The sequence below is a fragment of the Lissotriton vulgaris genome, chromosome 3_2 (genome assembly GCF_964263255.1).
Source record: "Lissotriton vulgaris chromosome 3_2, aLisVul1.2, whole genome shotgun sequence".
NCBI classification, from domain to species: domain Eukaryota; kingdom Metazoa; phylum Chordata; class Amphibia; order Caudata; family Salamandridae; genus Lissotriton; species Lissotriton vulgaris.
Genome location: NC_141690.1, coordinates 227291733 through 227304861, shown reverse-complemented (window position 1 = coordinate 227304861; position 13129 = coordinate 227291733). Strand labels below are relative to the sequence as shown.

Here is a 13129-nt window from a genome sequence, read left to right as displayed (position 1 = left end):
TCCAGGATTTGGTACTGGTGCCTGTTCAGCAGAGAATTGGAATTCGCCATGCGCCAGTGCATTGCAGCATTCCGCTCAATTTTTCTGCCAGTCAGGTCCATCCCTCTGCTTTCCTTGTCTGGGGGTGGCCCTGAAGTAGTTGGCACATTATCCTTCTCCCTTGCGGTCGACGCAATGATGGAGTCTGCAGTGAACGATCCCTGAATGTAGGGTGGGTCCTTGGAGGAGTGCTTGTACTTCTTCGCCGTTCTGGGAGTGACGGACTTGCAAGTTGCAGGCTCCATGAAAGTCTCTTCCCTGCGCCTTGATGCTTTCGAGCATGGGTAGATACTGGCTCCTAGGTTGTGTTGGTAGCAGTGTTTCCAGGAGGAAATCCGCCTTAGGCTTTTCCTCATTGAGCTTCACCCGGAAGGCTGTTGCTGCGTTTCCGATGACTGCATTGTATATTCCAATGTCATCAGGTGGCAAGGGCTTCGACGGATACGTGTCAACGCCTTCCTCTGGACTCTCGGTGTCGAGGTCCTGCCACTCCAGGTCCTGTGTCTCCGGGGATGCCGAGCCGAGTGTTGTCCTCTGGTCGTCATCTGCCTCCTCCTCGTAGTAGGGGGGGGGGGTTTCCTCTTCTAGATCTTCCAGTGGTTCTGGGGTTTCCAACGCTCCTTCGACATCGTATTCCTCTTCCTCGTCCATCTCGACGACCAATGGCTTTGGTTTCAACGGAATTACAAAGCTCTTCATCCTTTCGTCAAATTCTCTTTCGCTGCAGGTTGTTCTCCATCTCGGCCTCGAGCCGTCTCTTCTTCTCCATTTGAACGGCCTATTCGGCTTCAAATTGTTCTGCCGTTCTCTTTGGCGGATACGTCGGCCCTGAGATGGGCTTCGGCGCAGAGACGGGCTTCGGGTCTTTTATCGGCGTCGAAGTGTTCTTCGGGTCCTTTTCTTTCAGCGTCGAACGTTCCCTTTCTGGGACGTTCTTCGACGACCTTGGCTGTTCGCGGGTCTTCGGCGACTGGGAGTCCTTCTCGGAGGATCCGCTGGGCCTGGGTGCAGCCGCGTACCCCAAAGCTTTCGGCGCCGGTGCTTTCGAGGGCTTGCTCTTGTGTTTGAGAGTCTGGTTCAGACTGTCAAGAGTATTACGGGCCGTCGAGTCTCCTACCTTTTTAGGAGTCTTCTTATCGGTGTCTACGACCGTGTAGTCGTAGTCTTCCCCGGTGACGTGTCTTCCTCGTCGGTCGAGAGCCCCAGGTCTCGAAGGGACGGTGGCTGTACCTTGCCCCACATGCTAAAGTTAGCTCTTCGCTGGCGCTCTCTAACCCGGAGAGTCTTCAGCGTGAAGGCGGAGCAGGCGTTTCAGTCCTTGCTCTCGTGGTCGACCGGTAGGCAGAGGTTGCAAACCGGGTGCTGGTCCTTCCGAGCGTATTTGTGGTGGCAGTTACGGCAGAATTTAAACTGAGTGTTGTCCATGTCTTGCGTTCAGGGAGCCCTCTGACCGAGGACTTTGACGCCCGACAGGGAATTCGCGAAGTTCTCCTTCGACGTCCCCTTCGATGGTGTAGTCTCTCGTCGTCTTCACAATCCCCTTCGTCCAAATACTTGCTTTTGGCTTCTTTTCTTCAAAACTCTGCAGCCCTCTCGGGAACGATCCAGCCCAAACGGCAGAAAAAATAATCTGAAGATGGCGCCCAAGGGTGGGATCTTTGGCAGGAAGCGTGCTGACGTCACAGGAAGGACACCAAAAGGTGGGACGTCAACGCCCACCTGTGCTAGGGAACAAAAAAACAAAACAAAAAAAACAAAGAAAAGACTACGATTCCGGACCCAACCACTAGACCGAGGAATAATGCACAACATAGTGAATCCAGAAAGATTCACGTTGCAAAACTGGCCCAGTGAAGTCTTTGGGCTCCATCGCTTCCAAAGTTCACCAACCATCACAGTTCAAGACACTGAGATGTGCCAAGACTGAATAATCTTAGTACAGCAATAGAACAAATTGTCTTTTGTTAATTTAAACCTTTAACTGGTCATCATCATGAAGCAGTGATTTAACCGATTTATTATTTGAGATAATAGCTTAATGACCATTGCACTGTATTGTTTTAACACCTAGTCTAAACATATCCATGTTAAAGAAACATTGCTTTAATAAGACCACCACATTATTAGCTTCGGCCAGTCTGCCATGCTCTGGAAAAGGTGCATTGATTCTCTGGCACTAGATGAACTATATCACAAGTGTGAAGTAGACAGTCAGTTTAGGCCACCTGTTTGATATAGCTAGGTATGAGGCCGGTAAGAAGGGGCAACTAGAAATGGTGCTGTATCTTCTATGCTTAAAACCCTATACGACGTTAACAGCTACCTTACGAGATTGGAGAAAGTTGAAACTGGACAAAGCTGAAACAATGCTTTCCAGATTCCAAAATATATGGCATTTTATTCGGTAAATTGCGATAAAGTGCCGTCTTTCTTGCATGGTATGCCCCCACTTTTTGCTGAATTGCCAATGAACTTTGACTGAGTGTGCCCTGGGCTCCTGCCAATCAGGTACCCAGCGCCTGTGTTCCTTCCCTAAAACTATTGAAACCTAAACCCAATTGGCATCTCTGGCAACAGGTAAGCCCTTGGTAACTGGTGCCCTAGGTATCCAGGGCATTGTGACCAAAGAAGACCCTAAAGGCTGCAGCCTTTGCAGGCTGAGTGTCTTGGTGCAGGACTAAACAGAGTAGACATGGCACACACCCCTGTGTGCCATGACCACAAACACTGCCCAGGCATACGTCAGTCACCCCTCTAGCTGAGTGCACTATGCTAGTGGTGTGCGCACAGGTGCATGAGCCCTGTGCCCCTACAGTACCCAGGGTCATTCCTGGGCACTGATGCCATTAAGAGTATATGATGCTGGGAGGTTGCCATTACTAACTCCACAGCACCATAATGGCTACACTAAAAACTGACAAGTGTGGTACCAAACTTCTCAGCACATTAAACCCACACTGATGCCAGGGTGGCATTTAATGTAAAATGCACTACAGGGGGCATCTTAGATATATATTATATCTATATCTACTAGCAGCCCGTCCCGACGTTGTCCGGGTATGAATTGCTGCCGGACAGTAGTATATTGTTTTGTAGGATTTCGTTTTGATAGCATTTCTCATCTGTGACAGGCCTGTGAAACACTCCGATTCACAGTGCACTGCTGATGCACTTAAGAGTGCGCGTTCAGTAGTTTGTGAACCCGAGTTTCCCTACTTTATTTTTCCTTGCAATATTAAATAGCGTGAACTCGACAACATGGCATGAGCACAACTTACATTACAGAAGAACAGTCATTTGTGGTAGGCACGGGGAGACAAAGCGATTTACCTGGAATCACAGGATGCTGAGCGGATGCCGAGATTCGAACGTAGATCCCCAGCTCTAAAGTTCGCAATTCTAGAACTTGTGGTGGGAGGTGTGTCTAAAAGTGTATGTCGGAGCTGGCCATCAATGAGAGATACCTGTGCATTTTTCAAAATCGGTAGTGAAAAAAATATGAGTATGTTGCTGGAGATGTGGGCCGCCATGCCACCAATGTACTTACCGGGGGAGGGTAAACACCCATTAATCCGCAACTTTCTTTCCGCATACTTTCATTACGAAAGTACCATGACTCCGGAATGCCATTGTAACGCATGGCATTACATTTTATATGCTTTTAACACGCATACATTTACAACGAAATTCGTTGTAAATGCATGAGTGGTAAAAGCATGTTTTATTTTAATGTTTGGATAAGGTAAGTATATAGGTAGGTATAGGGGTATATGTTTTGGGGTACTGCGGTATATGTTTTGGGGTGTTTGGGTATTTTAAGGGTTCAGATATAGTTTTGGGTTATGGGGTACAGGGTTAGTTTTAGGGCTTAGGGATAGGTATTGGTTTTGGGGTACAGGGGTATTTATAGGGTTCAGGGGTAGGTTTGGGTTTTGGGGTACAGGGGTATTTTTAGGGTTCAGGGCTAAGAGTACAGGGGTATTTTTAGGGTTCAGGGCTAGGTTTGGGGTACAGGGGTATTTTAGGGTTCAGGGGTAGGTTTTGGGGTAAGGGTTATTTTTCGGGTTCAGGGGTAGCTTTAGGTTTTGGGGTACAGGGTTATTTTTAGGGTTCAGGATATAATTTTATTTTTTTAAAGGAGCAATGGAAGGATGCAAGTGATGCGTACACGCTGCAGAGAGGAACAAACCCGAAGAGGAGGAAGACTGCAGCATGGAGGCGGGTAAGGATACAGACTGGTGGTGTACTGACTTACCTTCCACCTCCTCTCTGTCGCCACCTCAGGACACCTGGGAATCGGAGTCCGAAGACTGGTGGAATCAGCAGGCTTTGGCAACCGAGGGATATTCCTTTAACGGGGCCGAACATTACGAAGAAGGCACCTCCCCCCTGTGACGCGTTACTATGCAGAATGGACAGCCTTGAGGGAACAGGCACGCCCCTTGATGACACGCGAACCATGGGAGTGGTATAAATTCAAGAAGTAGAAGAAACTGGGTGTCCCGGCACCTTGAAGGAGGAGAGCGAGTCGAGAGCGTGGTGAGCGGAGGAGGACTGAGTTCGGATATAGCAGAGGAGAAGAGCTGTGCCAGGAGGCCCACGATGCCGCGGAGCGCCCAGCCACACTCACGGAGGAGGAGTGTGACTCTCTCAGGTGCGTGACCGTGTGTCAGGCTGGTTGGGGAGGCGGGGAGCCGCAGTGTGAATAGTGTATATATCGTCTCCAGCCTACCCTCCCTTTCATACCCTACATCCCCGTACCTTCTTACCTCCACAATTACCCTCCACTTGTACTACTCTGTAGAGATAGTACATGAGCACCGGTGTCCTCACTCCCCCTGGTTTCCCATTGGGAGAACGCTACTGTGAGCAACCCACTAAGAGGCTCTCTCCCTCTCTCCCGCATGTGGCGCTGGAACCCCGCAAGAGAACGGGTCTCTCTAGAGAGAGGAGAACGACCGACGAGTCCCCGAAGATCATGCGATCTAGCTGCCACCTTGGACCCTGCCGCGCTAGCCCGAGAAAGACGAACCCAAAGAAAGAAAAAGACCTTCATTAAAATAAAACCTCAGTTACCCCACTCTGGTCTCCGTGTCCCTCCTTCTGAACTGCCACAAAGACTAAAGCCTCTTATCAATTAAGTAGTAAGCAAATGGTTGAAAATTAAGCCAACTAATGGTAAGCAGTTGGTGGGGTGATGTTGCTAAGTCCAAAAAATAAGTTCTTGTGAAAACATCAGATCAATCAAATCATTTGTAAAGCGCACTACTCACCCATGAGGGTCTCAAGCCGCTGGGGTGGGGAATGCTGCTACTGCTAAAAAAGCCAGGTCTTGAGGAGTTTTCTGAAGGTCAGCAGGTCTTGGGTCTGCCGTAGGTGGATTTGGGGGGGGGGGGCGTTCCAGGTCTTGGCGGCGAGGTGGTAGAACGATCTGCCGCCAGAGGTCACTCTTCGGAAGCGAGGGACGGTGGTGAGGGAGAGGTCGGCGGAGCGGGGCTGGGGGTGTGGAAGCAGAGTCGTCTGTCCCAGGCCGAAGGGTTGGATCCGAGGAGGAGGACCTCCGTCTTGTCAGAGTTCAGCTTCAGTCGGCTTTTGCTCATACATTATGCAACGGCCTTCATTCCTTTGTGAAGGTTGGTTTTGGCTGTGTGGGGGTCCTTGGTGAGGGAGAGGATCAGTTGGGTGTCATTGGCATAGGAGATGACGCGGAGGTCGTGCAGATGGGCGACGTGGGCGAGCGGTGCCATGTAGATGTTAAACAGAGTTGGGATGAGCCCTGAGGTACATCGCAGATCTCGGTGGCTTCTGTGTTGTTCCGGAGAGGAAGGAGGTGGTCCAGTCCAGGGCCTTCTCTTATATCCCGGCGTTGTGGGGGTGTGTTCGTAGTGTGTGGTGGCAGACCATGTCGAAGGCGGCCGACAGGTGCAGGAGGATGAGGGCCGTCGTTTCTCTGTTGTCCAGCAGGGACTGGATGTCATCGGTGGCGGCGATGAGGGCAGTCATGGGGCTGTGGTTGCTGCAGAAACTGGACTGGGAAGGGTCCAGGATGTTGTTCTCCTCGAGGTAGCGGGTCAGTTGTTCGTTGACGGTCTTCGTGACCTTTGCCGGGAATGTGAGCAGGGCGATGGGCCTGAAGTTCTTGAGGTCCTTGGGGTACGCCTTGGGTTTCTTGAGAAAGACACTGTCTAGGAGATGTAATAAGAAAACAAGTTACTTACCTGTAACTACAGTTATCTAGTATTGGTATCTTTCATAGATTCACATGCCTGAATCATTCCCCCGTCGCCGAGGCGGGAGTCCCACGGTAAATTACAAAAGTAGTGCCATAAGTAAATAACAGTAGTAGGCTAAACGAAAAAGCCCACAGGAATAAATCTTAGAAGCCTATCTACATCATTATAGTAAAATAACCAAAAGTTTGCTCCAACCAATCAGCACCCTTTTAAAAACACTCCCAGCAGAGCCAGTTCTCCTCAGATTTTCTTAGCACAAGTGGTCAGTAAGATTCCCCAATAATAAAGAACTGACTTGCCGGGGAGGAGGGTGGGTGCATGTCAATATATGAAAGATACCAATACTGAATAACTGTAGTTACAGGTAAGTAATTTGTTTTCTTACCCAGTATTAGGGTATCTTTCATATATTCACATGCCTGAATCAGAGTAGCAAGCAGTAAGCCAAATGTATTGTCGTTTGCGGATGGTGGGAGACAGTGTGCATAAACTCCCAAAATTGCGTCCACAATGTCTGAGAAGTATTAAAATAACCAAGTCTTTAAGAAATCAAATCCATATTAAAAAACATTAGTGAAATAAAGAATGAATTAATCAATATCAACATACAGGTATATCTATATATTCAGATCTTTAAACATATGAACATGCAAGTTACACGAAACATGGTAGCATCTAAAAGAAAACAAGCATTAGAAATGCAATAGGTCTCGGATTTTTTTGAGTTAGAGGAAATGGCATAGTAAATGGCAATGTCTTTTCGCCATGTGTTATGGAGTAGGTATGTAGTGTGTAATGGAAATATGTGGTTTGGATTTGAATTGTAGCAATGGTAGCATGCTGAGCTTTAGATGGTTATGTTTAAAGGTAAAGTTTGCAATACTGCTATTACTACAATAGTTAATTGTGGATTCGTTAACAATTGATGCGTGTAGTGATGGCTGTTGGTGTGCACCGACGGGTGGTGGTGTGTGTATGTATGCCTGCTGAAAGTGTGCACTGATGGTTGGTGGTGTGTGTGCCTGGTGAAAGCTTGCAGTGACGGCTGGTGGTGTGTATGAGCGTGGTTAAAATTTGGAGGGAGGACAGTATTGTACCTCTACTTGTACTTTGTTCGCTGTTGTAACCTGCACACGTGTCACTTTTTGCTACTATATTGTACAGTTTGCTACCTCTTGTATTTTTGTTTGCTTACAATTGTCACTTTTGCGCCTTGTAACTTAACGTTTGCTGTTCTACTTTGTTCACTAGTAATTTTCTCCTCATGTATCATTACTGAGGGTAGAGCTGGAGTTTGAGGGTAGAGCTGGAGTTTGAGGGTAGAGCTGGAGTTTGAGGGTAGAGCTGCACTCTGTTACAGCCCATTTGCACCAAACTACAAGCACACACCACACATTGAACGGGCGCTTGAATGAAATGTTGGTACCGAACAAGTACGTGGAACTCCTTTTATCCATCAGGAAGGCTTAAATGCTGAACTCAGTCTCTCGGGACGGAAGCGGAGACCTGTTGACTCTGGACAGACCCGCGTCGCGGGTTTCCTTTCCTGACTTTAACGACGACCACATTTAAATATCCCGGGTGCACTGCGAGTGGCGGTGTCACTCGATAGTCACGACAGAGAGAGAGGGGGAAAGGCTGCTGTAACAGCACGTCTGTAAAGTTTACATCCTCTGAAAGGAGGGGAGACGCACTACAATCTGGTGCCCTAAAAGGAGCACCATCCCGGTTTTCGTTTCTTAGTTGTGTGCAGGGTTCTTTGCCCTTGTTCGGTGCCCAGCTGTGTGTGTTCAGTGCGCTCTTCGTCCAGCCCGCGGCCTTTCCCGTACCAAACAGCGCCACTCCCCCTCCCTGCGCCTGCAGTCTCCACGCTGTGTGCCCTTTCATATCTGTTAGAGTGCATGCCCACTCTGTGTGCTCGCGTCTGTTGTTTGTGTTTGCAGCGCCAAGAAGCTGCTGCCTTCTGAAGCTACATGTTAACATACAATAACACGTTTGCACGCCACGCAGCCAAAGGGCACCCACAAGTACACATCCCGCCGAAACTGGTGTTTGCGCTCAGCGCAGCCATATTTCAAGACAAACCTCGGCCTCACGCGCGCCACTGTAGGCATATCTTTTCAATTATCGCCGCCGAGAGAAGATGCGCTGACAGGGAGAGAGCTCCCTGAAATGGATTTAAATAAAGACGCAGTGGTGCACGAGCGCCCAGCATATGTCTTCAATTATCTCCCGCCGTGCCGCTGAGATAATTGAAGATTTATGGCCTTCTGGTGCGCATAACGGACACCAATGGGGCATAGGCGGAGCTACTCGACCGCCAATGGCCTATTGCGCGTTCTGTTTCTAAACCACACGCACGAGAAGGCCAATTGCATTGCAGATAGCAAAAAAAAAAAACACAAAACTTCACGAGCAGCCTGGAATTCGTAGGCACGTTTTTCGGAGCCCTGAGAATAGGACTCTGGCCACGCCCACTGCTAACGCAGTGGGACGGTAGGCCCAAGACCTAAAAATACCTGAATCTGACCTCAATGAAAGACATGGCGTAGGACCACCTGTCCAACAGCTGCATCATCACGTTGTGCAGATTGAAGACAGTAATGCGTCGTAAACGTGTGGACATTTTTCCATGTCGCAGCACGACAGATATTTTCTAGAGTCATTACAGCAAATAATGCTGTAGAAGCTGCTACAGTCCTTGTAGAATGAGCTTTGACTTTTCTCTGCAACGGTGTGTTGGCCATGTCATGACAAATGAATCGTAGAAGCGAATTATTGCCTTTGTTACTGCAGTCCCAAAAGTTGCTTGACAATAGGCCAAAAACAGTTGGTTAGACAGTCTGATGTCCTTGGTTTTTTGTAGATAAAATTTTAAACAACGTTTAACATCAAGAGAGTGTAATACTCTTTCAGCTGGAGAGGATGGGTCCGGAAAGAAAGTTCTCAACTTTACAAGTTCATTCAAGTGAAATTGAGACAGTACTTTGGGGGTGAATCTAGGATTTGTTTGAAGGGTGTGAAGCCTTGGCTTTCACTAATCCTTCTTGCAGAGGTGAAAGCCAGGAGAATGGCCACCTTCCAGTTGAGAAATTTGAGATCAGCTTTGTGTATCGGCTCAAATGGTCGCTTCAATAATTGCGCCAGCTAAGTATGGAGTTCCCTCTCTGGAGGGAAAGCTCAGAAAAGCCCTTTCATAAATTATTTGACAAGTGAAGATGAACAGAGCCAAGGAAGCTTGGCGCAATTTCTGAATCTGGAAAGAGCAGCAAGATGGACCTTGATTGATGAGAAACAATGCCCAGACTTTGCTAGGGAAAGCAAATAAGGAAGAGTTTGTTCCGCAGGAGATTGAACTGGGTGAATACTATTAGCCTCACACCAACAACAAAATTGTTTCCATTTTAAGTAATAGGTTTGGATTGTGCTCTGGGCTCGAGATTTGGCCAGATTCTCACGACAGTCCCGAGAGATGTTGAGGTCTTTGAACTCTAAGAAATCAGGAGCCATGCGTGCAAGTGTAGGGACTGAGGGTCCGGATGAACCACTTGGGCTCTGTCCCTTGACAACATTGTGTGCATCGGAGAAAGGCAAATAGGTTTGACCCGAGACAGTAGAAGTAGCTCCTGGAACCAATACTGTCTTGGCCAACGGGGAGCAACTTGAATCAGACAGCAACCCTTCAGCTTCATCTTGTGGAGAACCTTCAGGATCAAAAGGTATCGGGGGGGCAAGAGTATGCACAAATCCCTGACCATCGCATGGACAGGGCATTCTCCCTTGATCCCTGTTGAGGGAACCTGCTGGCATAGTATCAGCGTATCTTGTTCTCCCTCGTTGCGAACAGATCCAGTGCTGGTTTGCCCCAAGCTCGAACAATTCTGTTATCCTGCTTCTCTTCTAGTTCCCACTCGAGACAGTCAGGTTGAGATCTGCTCAGTGTGTTCTTCAGAGTATTGTGGAGACCCCGGACGTGTTCTGCTCTCAGAGTTTTCTTGTGGAAAGTGACCCACTCACACAATTCCGGAGCTTCCTGCAAGAGCGTAGCTAACTTTGTTCCTCCTTGCTTGTTGATGTAATGCATGCTGGTCGTATTGTCGGTATGGACCAGCACTGAGGAACCTGCGATTCTGGGGAGAAACGCTTCCAGAGACAGAAAGATAGGGCGGAGCTCCAGTCTGTGGATATGCTGTTTGTGTACTTGAGACCATTTTCCTTGAATTTGTAAATCTTGCAGATGACCCCCATCCTTCCATGAAGGAATCTGTTAAAACAAAGTCTGGAATGGTTGGTAGAAATGTGAGACCCTGGGTCAAATTCGTTGTCCGAGACCACAAGTGCAGAGGGTTGATCATGCGCAACGTGACCCTGATGGAATCGAACGATTCAGAGGCTTGTTGCCATTGAAGAGGTCATTCCTCCTGAAGAGGTCTCATTTTGAGCCGTGCCCAGGGTACGAGATTTATCGCAGAGGAGCACATCCCTGGAAGTAAAGCAAACATTCGGTCAAAAACAGACCACCTTTTTGAGATTGAAATTGATAATTTTTGGAGACGCATTGACGATCGTTTGACAAGAATCCTTTGCACTGGACCGTGTCTAGAATTTCCCAGAGAAAAGGAATGACTTGCAGTAGATGCATTTGTGATTTGCTCTCGTTGAGAGTCGGCCCCAGAGAAGAGAAGAGATGGAGGCATGCCTTTGTGGCCTCCTTGGTTGCTTGTTCCGAAGTGCCTTTGATCAGCCAATCGTCGAGATAAGGGAACACCTGTATTCCTCGAGATCTAAATGTCGCTGCAACTGGTGCCAAGCACTTCGTGAAGATTCTCAGGGCCGATTTCAGCCCAAACAGGAGCACCTTGAACAAATAGTGGGCACCAGCCACTGTGAAGCAAAGGTATTTTCGATGTTTGGGGTGAATGGGGAAATACACATTCCATATCCAGAGAAGCCATAAAATCTCCTTCGTTGAGGCAGGTCAAGATGTCGGAAAACGTGACCATCTGGAAACTTTGCTTTTTGAGGAATTTGTTGAGCTTGCGGAGGTCCAGAACCGGTCTCATTCCCCCGACTTCTTGATGAAGAAAAAACCAGAATAGAAACCGGTTCCTCTTTGAGATGATGAAACCTTCTCTATTGCATTCTTGAGGAGCATGATTAAGGCTTCTTTGAACAATAAGTGAAGACGATGTGGGGAGGGGGGTGGGGGGGAGGGGGGGGGGGGAACAACCCCTGGGCAGAGTAGTAGGTGGCCGTTTGATGAATTCCAGGGTTGACCGTTGGTTACTAGGTCTAAAATCCATCGGTCTGAGATAATTTCCTGCCACTTGTGAGCAAAAGCTGAAATTTTCTCGCCCAAGGGTAGGGAAGGTATTATTGTGGGCACCCTGCATAGATCATTGCTTCCTGTTTCAATCTTGACCTTGAATATGTGATCGTTTTTTGACCACCCTGGCGGGAGAAACTAGTCGAAGAGGATTGGCGGTACGAGGACTGAACATAAGGCGGTCTATACTGCGATTGGTATTGCCTGTTTTGTTGGTTTTGGTATCCTCCTCTAGAAGCAAAACCTCGTCCTCTTGCACCTCTGAAAGAACCACACCTGTATTGAAGGGCGCCGAACGATCTAGCAGTATCCGAATAAGTCTTGATAGCAAGGAGGGTCTCAATGTGTTTTCCAAATAAAGACTCGCCGTCATATGCCGTATCTAAAATTTTGGTTTTGCACTTCCGGCCTGAAAGTTGTGGCTCTAAGCCATCCCTGGCGTCTAAGCACTGCAGCACTGGCAAGCTGACGAAAGTTGGTGTTTGTAATATCCAGAGCGCAATCTGTAATTTCGGATGCTGCTCGTTCTCGCTCCAACAGATCTTCCTAGCGCCTTGTCTCCGGTCGTCACGAATGAGGTCAATAAACTCAGCCATATCAGACCATATTTGACGGTCGTAGCGACCGATTATAGCCAGAGAATTTGCGGCTTTAATAGAAGCCGCAGCCATAGTTGAAAACATTTTACCTATAATGCCTATCCTCCGTCCTTCCTTATAAGGCGGTGTGGTTATAGGCATCGCAGGATTTTTGGATCGTTGCTGTGCGGCTTGAGAAATTACCAAATCTGATCGTGAATGACCCACCAGACAAGATGGACTACTAGCCAGAGAACTGAACTTTTTCTTAATGCGAGGAAGTACAGCCGGAATGGACGCCAGCGTCTTCATGATCTTAACCCCTTCATTCCAGATATAATCAATGATCGGAACAGCTCTGGTGATCTTTCTAGACTACTCCTTGAAATCATGCAAAGAGCATTCTGTTTGCTCTACTGTAATGGGCAACTGGAATCTAGATGCTGCTCGCTGCATCAAATTATGAAACCCCCCGATGTCAGGGGGAGAATCAGAAGGAAGAGGAAGGGGTAATGAAGGCATTGGTATAACAATCATCACATGCTTTGGATAAAGGCAGTAAATGCAGTCCTTAGGCTGATCAACATGGACCCTCTTCTCACAGGTCCTGCCGGGCTTAAAGAGAGCTTTCTTGTCAGACATCCTGAAGAGATGAAGTGCAGAACTGAGTAGGCACTCTGGGAGACTCCCTCCCACACGACGTGCGGTGAAAATCTGAGAACTGGCTCTGCTGGGAGTGTTTAAGAGGGTGCTGGTAGCTGATTGGTTGGAGCAAACTTTTGGTTCTTTTACTATAATGATGTAGATAAGCTTCTAAGACTTAGGCCTGTGGGCTTTTTCTTTTAGCCTACTACTGTTATTTACTTATGGCACTACTTTTGTAATTTACCGTAGGACTCCGGCCTCAACTCAAGATGGCCGCCGGGTGGGAGCTCCTGATCAGAGCTCCGAGT

The 13129-nt window shown here is 48.1% G+C and overlaps 1 protein-coding gene across 1 annotated transcript in view; it reads right to left on the bottom strand.

The window, feature by feature from the left end:
* Positions 1 to 13129, bottom strand: part of KDM3A (lysine demethylase 3A) — a 335469-nt gene that overhangs the window by 230066 nt on the left and 92274 nt on the right. The gene's annotated exons all lie outside the window — the stretch shown is intronic.